Genomic DNA, 10,380 nt, shown 5'->3' on the forward strand with positions numbered 1-10,380 from the left:
GACCTTCAGAGGTGGTGGTCCACATTGCTGTATACACCGGTACCTCTAATACCCAGTAGGATGTCCTATTGCATTGATGCATGCCTGTATTCGTCGTGGCATACTGTCCACAAGTTCATCATGGCACTGTTGGTCCAGATTGTCCCACTCGGCGTAGATCCTTCAGAGTGGTCCATAAACAGTGCATTTCGATTTATCTCAGGCATGTTCGATAGGGTTGATGTCTGGAGAACATGATGGCCACTCTAGGCGATCAATGTCGTTATACTGAAGGAAGTCATTCACAATATGTGCACGATGCCTCGCCAATATGCTGCCAATATGGTAGCACTGTCAGTCAGGAGATGGCATTCACGTATCTACAGTCATTACGGCGCCTTGCATGACCACCAGCGGCGTACGTCAGCCCCATATAATGCCACCCCAAAACAGCAGGGAACCTCCACCTTGCTACACTCGCTGGACAGTGTGTGTAAGATGTTCAGCCTGTCTGGGATGCCTCCAAACACTTCTCCGACGATTATCTGGTTGAAGGCATATGCGACACTCATCAGTGAAGAGAACGTGATGCCAATCCTGAGCAGACCATTCGGCATGTTGTTGGGCCCATCTGTACCACACTGCCCGATGTCATCGTTGCAAACATGGACCTTGCCATGGACGTCGGGAGTGAAGTTGCGCATCATGCAGCCGATTGCATACAGTTTGAATTGTAACACGACGTCCTATGGCTGCACGAAAAGCATTATTCAACATGGTGGCGTTGTTGTCAAGGTTCCTCGGAGCCATAATCCGTAGGTAGCGGTCATCCACTGCAGTAATAGCTCTTGGGCGACCTGAGCGAGGCATGTCATCGATAGTTCCTGTCTCTCTGTATCTCCTCCATGACTGAACAACATCACTTTGATTCACTCCGAGACGCCTGTACACTTTCCTTGTTGAGGGCCCTTCCAGGCACAAAGTAACAATGCAGATGCGATTGAACCGCGGTATTGACCGTCTAGGCATGGTTGAACTACAGACGAGCCGTGTACCTCCTTCCTGGTAGAATAACTGGAACAGATCGGCTGTCGGACCCCCTCCGTCTAATAGGCGCTGCTCATACATGGTTGTTTACATCTTTGGAAGGGTTTAGTGACATCTCTGAACAGTCAGGCGACTGTGTCTGAGATACAATATCCACAGTCAACGTCTAGCTTCAGGAGTTCTGGGAACTGGGGCGATGCAAAACTTTTATTGATGTGTTTACGTTTGTAACTTGACATTATCTATTGCTGTAATAGTTGAACGACAGTAAAATTCTATTTATTTATTTTATTTAGCCATAAACAATTATAATTTTTAGCTATCAACATTTACACGATACAACCCTCAGTAAATTCAAAAACAAACATATTTTTTTAAAACATTCGAATGTAAAAATTAGCTACTGTTAAAATACATGAAAGAGTATTTCTTCATTATTAGCAAAAAAGGAAATGTTTCTTAATTTACGAATATGGAAATAATAATTCAATTTTTCTTTGCAAGCCGTGTGGGATTAGCCAAGCGGTCTGAGGCGCTGCAGTCATGGACTGTGCGGCTGATCCCAGTGGATGTTCGAGTCCTCCCTTGGGCATGGCTGTGTGTGTTTGTCCTTAGGATAATTTAGGTTAAGTAGTATGTAAGCTTATGGACTGATGAGCTTAGGAATTAAGTCCCATAAGATTTCACACACATTTGAACTTTTTTTTTTACTTTGCAAAAATGGCTTACAGCCAGGTTAGTATAGTCATAACTCTTTGATATTCAAACAGTTATGTAAATTCTAATACATTAAATTCAAATGAATGTAACAGAAGAAGTTTTAAATTAGTCACTAAAATCACTCTGACAGTTCATAGAAACATGTATCGTATGTGGATAAGTATTGTCCTGTTGAAAAATGGCACCACGATACTATCGCATGAGAGACAACAGTGACGATGCAATAGATCCGTGGCATATGGTTGTACAATTGTACCATCCAGAGTTCCCTGGATCACTACCGGCTGTGACCTGGAGTCATTCCCGACGTCTTGCCACATCGTGACGCCAGAAGTAGCGCTGCCGTGCTTCTCCAAAACGTTGGAAGAATGTGGCTTCGCCCCAAGTCATTGCCATATTCGTCGGTGATGGCGTATTGCAGGAACTACGAATCACTCTGAACAATGGGAACATTCACCAGAGCAGGGCTTAGTGCAGATTCTCGATTCATGGCTGAGCTCAATATGACACCGTTCATCAGCAGTCCATGCTTCCACTCACGGTTCCACTCCAAATGTAGCTGTCTGCGTTGAGATATCAGTGGCAGTATACGCATGGAGCAATAATTCTCTGCCGGCCGAAGTGGCCGAGCGGTTCTAGGCGCTTCAGTTTGGAACCGCGCGACCGCTACGGTCGCAGGTTCGAATCCTGCCTCGGGCATGGATGTGTGTGATGTCCGTAGGTTAGTTAGGTTCAAGTAGTTCTACGTTCTAGGGGACTGATGACTTCAGTAGTTAAGTCCCATAGTGCTCAGAGCCATTTGAACCAATAATTCTCTGGCCTGTTTGCTGCTAGTGTCAGACCAACGGTGTGGGACGACACAGAGCGTAGCAGGAAATGTATTACTTGTTCTTGGATGACAGGTGCAGATGTGAAGGGCTTATAATATGCTTGCTGCGCAATAGAGCAATTCTCCTTTGTGGTGATCGCATGTGGCCAGTCAGAACTTTGGCGACGAGTATGCCTGCCTTCACGTTGCAATGCAAACCAGCATCGAGCCACTGTCACATCCGAATGTCCCACAAATCTCGATATTACACGATTCGACCAGCTGTCCCAAATGAAGACCAACAGTGAAGCCCTTTTCAAATTGTTCCACGTGCTGATAACGCTGTCTAACGCGAGTTTCTCTGTGTCCTTCACAGTGATCACTCAAGATCTGACGCTGCTCACTCCCCTTACATATCTTATCAGGCCTGGCAACAACACTAAGCACGATAAACACTATTGCAGGCTGAACGTTCTGTAAGTCACTGAGAATTGCAACTCTTATTGTTTACATGCCCGCTGATTGTGTGCATGTGTACAAAGTTACATTTTAATCTGAACATACCGGTATCTTCTGGATGCTTCACTTTTTTTGTCAGGCAATGTAGATTACGACAGAAAATCGTTAATATTGTTACGAGGTACCCATCACCATGCACTGCACCACGACGTACAGAGTATATGTGTTCGTGTAGATCGAGGCAACTGTTCAACAGCCATTCTGACCAATCGATTCACTGTACCTCCACACGTGCCTCGAATCTGATTCCTGGCAGCTGGACTGGAATCCATGATCCAGGCAGGAAACCGATCCCTCTGCAGCCTAACAAAACTCCTTTGGTCCAAATATCTCTCGAGACGGTTGAAGATTGGCATACATAAAACCACGATCCAACTTGTGGCTGTGAAACGTGGAGTAGCAGGACTTTCATAAACTTCTCGTACTTGAGAGAAAAGTTCTGCGCACTATCTTTAGTCTGATGTTGAACTCAAACGCGAGTAATTGGAGACTCCGACAAACCACGAGCTACATGAAGTGCAAGGAGATGCTAATATCGCAGGAATCATCAGAAGCAAGAGTCTAAAGTGGGCTGGACACGTGGCTGGCATGCCAACCAGACCACTGCGCAGGAAAATTCAAGTGGCCCACCATAAACGGTGTCGCTAAATGTGTTCTATGTTTGATTTCCTAAAACCGAACAAGAGAGCAATACAGAAATTGTGCATGAGACGGTATTGAGGATCGAACTTGAGTCAAAGACTGAGCAGTCTAGTACTGTATCGTTTACGTAGTGAGAACAACTAACAATAATTGTAACTGGCGGGCCGCTTGAATTTGCACGCGCAACGGCCTGATTGGTCAACTGCAGACCTAATTAACTCGGAAACGATGTAACGTATCGATTTTTTTTTCTTAACGGTTATTTCTTAGCACCATCTACCCTGCAACATCCTTATAAGTTTTTCAGACTGTTGCTGACCACTCTATATAACAGTATTTAAAGCCTAAATAAAGCCATCTGTCTGCAAAACATTTGATTCAATGGATCTCTACAAGTGAAATATTTGAACAAAAGAAAACCTGTATGTATTGGAATGTGCTGGGAAAAGCTCACTCAAAGGGAATGTGATGAATTCAAAAGTCCTAGTAACTCGAGTCTGTACCTTGCTTCGAAGCAACCACGAATGCACCGTTTCAAAACAGAATGTGCTCTCTAAAGTTCTGTACGTAAATAAGGAAATACCGCCACGCCACGCCTTTTAACACGAGCCAGAAAATAGGCTCACATTTATAGCACCATGTTTGCGGGTGTACTACAGGTTCTGACTTTAATTCTACATAAATCGTGCTCAAATATAACAGTGTTTACCGCACCTGCACCTGTCAAGCATCTGCCACCAACTGGACCGTTTTGTGCATTCAAACCAAACATTCTCGATTGAGTTACACACCTCGCTCGCCCTGATTTCTTCGTGGAGTTTTCTCATAAGAGTTCCCTCATGGCATCCTGCAGAGCGTATTAGAGATAGTCATGCTTTCCAAACTGGATCCTCGGTAGAGAATATACCTTTGCAGAGTGTCTGCACTACTGGATGTAGTAAATCTGATAGACAACTTTCAAGGGGAAGTTTCTACTGGTATCATAAATGTTCAGTTAGGTTCAGATCAGTAGCTAGCGGAGGTCATTTCATTCAGTTGATTCCTTTCTCTTGGAGAAGGGTCTGCACGAGATTAGCGCGGTGCGCTTGTGTTTTAACATCTTGAAAGTTGAAGCCATTACCGGAATTAAGGACGTAGCCACGGGGGGGACCCCTCTATCACCTAAATGAAATTACATATGGCCTAGTTTGCATGTAGTGAAACTGAAAGACATTTTGATTTTCAGTCATACGACTTAAATAGGATATGCACTATCAGTACTCAACAAGGCTGTCAATACATTTATCGCCGAAGCCAAGCTCAGCTACTATACATTGTTGGCGTTACTTGAGCTCAGTTGTTGTTTTGTAAATCAGCCCAGTGCTTACTTGCAGTTAAATTTAATTTAAGCACTGCCGTTTATTGTTTTTTGCTTTGTGCTGTTGTGATAGTTTCTAATTATGGAAGAGCCTGAAACAAGAAAGAAGAGGAAAACCTATTTCGATTCGTGCACTGCTATTATGGTACGTTAAAAATATGTACGCACTACTATAATAGCGTAATGACATATTTATAGCGGTTTAATATTAGCAGTGGAGTCGTTACTTGGAGACTGGTAGAACTTTGGGGTTGCAGTAGTTCAGTATTTTACAAGGCATCAAAGCGGTAAACATCTTTACAAATAACATTAAATTTAAAATCAGAGCATAAAAATATACTTGGACTTGCCTGTTTCGCCCAAAAATAGCGCTGCTCAACAAAAATATCGCCCAAACGATGATGGTAACATTTCTTTAAAAGAAATTTTTCAATTCTATCAATACTAGCCCAAATGGCAAAATATCGTCAAGTCTGGTCACCTAACGTTACTCAATTATAGAAAGCAGTTGTGTTACCGAGCGATGGGAGGGGGTTTGCGGAGAGCGGAAGGTTGGTTGGTTGTTTTGGGGTATAAAGGGACCAAACTACAGGGTCATCAGTCCGTTCTTCCTGACGCAAGCAAGTCTCAAGGTACAAAAACACCCAACACCACACCTAAAAGGAAAACGAATGGAACGAACAAAAAACGGGGAAAGAATACCCTCAAAGAAAAGTAGAAGAAGGTATAAAAACCATAGAGCAGATGGTCTGGGCTGGCTGTTCACAACAACAAAAGATGATGAGCCAGCCGCTCTGTAACACATTAAAATGTCCACCCCAAAAAGATAAGGTGAGATGAACACATGCAGGGAAAAGACGACCACCAAGACAAACAAATGCAAAGAAAGTGCGACAGAGTTAAAATGGAGGGAGGGTGGCGACCTCAGAGAGAAGGCTTGCCCACCCTTAGATGGTACAATAAAAACCTCCCTCACAAATAAAAAGTAAAACTAAATCTGCTGTTGAGGCATTGTCGCCCAATACCGAAGGTAGGGTGCTGGGAAAGTTAAAAGTCCGCCGCAGAGTGGCTAAAAGTGGGCAGAGCAGCAAGATATGGAAGACAGTCATACACGAGCCACAGTGACACCGAGGTAGGTACTTGCGACGGAGGAGGTAGCCATGTGTTAGCCACGTGTGGCCAATGCAGAGCTGGAAGAGAAGCACAGAGTCCCTGCGAGAGGCCCGCATGGAGGTCTTCTACACATTCGTAGTCTCCTTAAGAGCACGCAGTTTGTTGTGTGTACTGAGATTATGACATTCCATCTCCCAAAGCTGAAAAACCTTGGGGCGTAATAATGATCGCAGGTCAGTTACAGGGATGCCGATCTCCACGGTTTCCGTGTAGCCTGTTTGGCCAGCCTGTCGGCAAGTTCATTTCCTGGGATTCTGACATGGCCTGGGGTCCACATAAACACCACGGAATGACTGGACCGTTCCAGGGCATAGATGGACTCCTGGATGGTCGCTACCAAAAGATGGCGGGGGTAGCACTGTCCGATAGCTTGAAGGCTGCTCAAGGAGTCAGTACAGAGAAGAAACAACTCGCCAGGGCGTGAGTGGATGCGCTCAAGAGCACTAGAAATGACCGCGAGCTCTGCAGTCAAAACACTGCAGCCATCTGGCAAGAAGTGCTGTTCAATATGTCTTCCATGAACATATGCAAAGCCAACGTAGCCATTAGCCATCGAGCTGTCAGTGTAAACCACTTCACGGTCACGGTACATGTCAAGAATTGAGAGGAAGTGACAGTGGAGAGTTGCGGTGTTAACTGAGTTCTTAGGACATTGTGAAAGGTCTGGCGAAGCTTCGGCCTAGGTGTACACCATGGACCTCGAGGATAGGTGGTAAAGGCAAGGACTCCACTTCAGACAGAAGAGATCGGACATGAACTCTAATCGTTAGCCCTGACCTGTGCCTCTGATGCGGGAGATGAACCGCCGTAGATGGGAAAAGGAGACAGTAATTTTGATGCTCAGGAGAACTACTAATGTGTGCAATCTAACTGACAAGCAGTTGTGCACGCCTAACCTTCAATGGAGGGGCTCTGACCGACACAAGGACGCTGGTCACCGGACTCGTCCTAAAAGCCCCTGTTGGCAGCCGAACTCCACAGTGGGACACTGGGTCGAGTAAACGCAACGCTGAGGGCGCTGCGGAACCATAAACCGGACTCCCATAGCCGAGGCGGGATTCAACGTGGGCTCTGTAGAGCTGCAGCAGCGTAGAGCGATCAGCACCCCAGTTGGTGTTGCTCAGGCAGTGGAGGGCATTGAGGTGCTGCGAGCACTTCCGCTTCAGCCGACGAAGATGAGGAAGCCACGTCAATCGGGCGTCGAAAAGCAGTACTGAGAATTGATATGTCTCCACTACAGTAAGTGGATCGTCATTAAGGTAAAGTTCTGGTTCCGGATGAACGGAACGAAGCCGACAGAAGTGCATGACACACGAATTCGCGGCTGAAAACTGGAAGCCGTGGGCTAGAGCCAATGACTGCACCTTGTGGGTGGCTCCCTTTAGGCGCCGCTCAGAAACACCAGTACTGGAGGAGCAGTGCGAAATGCATGTGATATGACTGCATACAGAGAAGGTGAGACCGACGGCCCGACAGCTGCTGCTAGACCGTTAATGGCCACTAAAAGTACCAATATGCTCAATACAGAGCCCTGCGGGACCCCATTCTTCTGTATATGGGAGGCGGGGCTACAGGAGGCACCAACTTGGACATGGAAAGTACAGAGCAATAGGAAATTTTGGATAAAAATCGGGAGCAGTCCTCGGAGACCCCACTCATATAATGTGGCAAGGATATGATGTCACCAGGTCGTGTCGTAAGCTTTTCGTAAATAGTAAAAGACGGCAACCAGGTGTTGTCGCCTGGAAAAGGGTGTTCAGGTGGCAGACTCGAGGGAAACTATATTCTCAATGGTAGAAGGACCCTGGCGGAAACCGCTCTGGCAGGAGCCATAAGCCACGTGACTCCAGGACCCAACACAACCGCCGACTTACCGTACGTTCTGACTGCTTACAAAGAATGATGTTGAGGCTGATGGGCCGATAGCTATCCACATCAAGCGAGTTTTTACCGGGTTTGAGCACTGGAATGAGGGTGCTCTCCCGCCATTGCGATGGAGGGACGCCATGGCACCAGATCCGGTTGAAGATGACGAAGAGATGTTGCTTGTAATCGGACGAGAGATGTTTAATCATCTGACTGTGGATCCGATGTGGCCAGGTGCTGTGTTGGGGCAATGTACAAGGACGCTCAGGAGCTCCCACTCTGTAAATGGAGCATTATAGGGTTCCCTGTGATGTTCAATGAACTAGAGGGTTTTCCTTTTCATCTGCTGTTTGAGGGTGCCAAATGCTGTGGGATAATTCTCTGACGCAGAGGCTCGAGCATAGTGCTCAGCAAAGTGCTCGGTAATTGCGTTTGCGTCGGTAGATAACACGCCATTGATGTTAATGCAAGTAACACCTGTCGGGGTCTCGTACCCACAGACATGTCTGATCTTCGTCCAGACTAGGGAAGGTGACGTGTAGAACCCAATGGTGCACACGTACCTCTCCCAAACACTCCTGTTTCCGTTTTTTTATAAGCTGGCGAACGCGGGCACGGAGCCGTTTAAAAGCTATTATGTGCTCTAAGGAAGGGTGCCGCTTATGACGTTGTAGAGCTCGCCGACGCTCTTTAATCGCCTCAGCGATTTCCGGCGACCACCAAGGTACTAACTTTCGCCGGGGGCACCCTAAAGGACAAGGATCGTGTTTTCTGCACAGAAACGGTCGTTCTAATGACCTGCTCAACTACCAAATCGATGGTACCATGTGGGGGAGATTCATTGGTGACAGCAGACGTGAAAGCTTCCCAGTCTGCCTTGTTTAAAGCCCATCGTGGTAGACGTCCAACGAATGGCGTTGGGGAGTGACAGGAAGATGGGAAAATGGTCACTACCCCGCAATTTATCGTGGGATCTCCAGTGGACTGATGGGAAAAGTCCTGGGCCCCAGAGGGATAAATCAGTGGCAGAGTAAGTGCCATGAGACACACTGAAATGTGTGGGGGCTCCAGTATTTAAAAGGCTCAGGTCGATTTGAGACAGTAAAGTTTCACATCTCTACCTGAGCCAGTAAGCACAGTGTCACCCCACAAGGGGTTATGGGCATTAAAATCTCCCAAAAGTAGGAAAGGTTTAGGGAGTTGATGAATCAGTGCAGCCAATGCGTTCATCTGTACTGAACCATCTGGAGAAAGATATACGTTGCAGACAGCTATTTCCTGCATCATCCTTTTCCTGACAGCCACAGCTTGAAGAGGGGTTTGAACGGACACAGGTTCATTGCATACTGAGCTCAGGACATAGACACAAACTCCAACTAACACTCTATTATAGTCGCTACGGTTCTTGTAATATCTCCTATAGCTGTGAAGGGCAGGGGTCTGCATTGCTGGGAACCAGGTTTTCCGGAGGGCTTTGCAGAAAGCAGGTGTAAAGCTTAACAGTTGCCATAGCTCAGCCAGGTGGTGGAAAAATCGCAGCAATTCCACTGGAGGATAACGTTATCGTGGCCTGGGAAGGCATGAAGCATGCAAGGAGGCAGGTTACCCCTCAGGGTCACCTGCTGCCACCGATTGAGTATTTGTATCCATTCCTATTGTGGATGAGGCATCAGTGAGATCTAGGTCCTCAAGGGATGCTGAAATCTCCACCTCATCCGCAGGTAGGTAGAATTGATAGGGAGTGATGGTGTTGGGGCCACCAGAGGGTCATTTTTCTTAGCAGACATCTTTCTTTGCTTGCTCTCTCGCTTCTCTTTAGGGGCTTGCTGGGAGGACTTCTCCAAAGTAGCTTCAGGCACAGAAGAAGACCATGAAGCTCTTTGTCCAGCAGCTTTTGGCTCCTTTAGCCACTGGCGAGTGTCCGCTGTGGCACCACATAAGAGGAGCCGGAGGAGACTGTTGCTTCTCCAGCTGGGGGGGGGGGGGGGGGAAGGGGACCGATGTCCCCTACACTTGGAGGGCCTTACTCCCGAAGTAGGTACTTTGGGAGCAATGGAATCAGATTTCTTCCCGTATCAACAAGGGGGGGGGGGAATGTACTCTGGAGGCCTGGAGGGCCAACTGTTCATGGCACAGAGTGTGGTATGACTGGTACCTGTGATGGCGATGGTAATGCAGATGCAGCGTATGTGGATGTCAACCAAATGGGGTGTAATCGTTCAAATTTACGTTTACCCTGTTGGTAAGTCAACTGGTCCATGATTTTCTG

The sequence above is a fragment of the Schistocerca piceifrons genome, chromosome X (assembly GCF_021461385.2).
Source record: "Schistocerca piceifrons isolate TAMUIC-IGC-003096 chromosome X, iqSchPice1.1, whole genome shotgun sequence".
NCBI lineage: Eukaryota > Metazoa > Arthropoda > Insecta > Orthoptera > Acrididae > Schistocerca > Schistocerca piceifrons.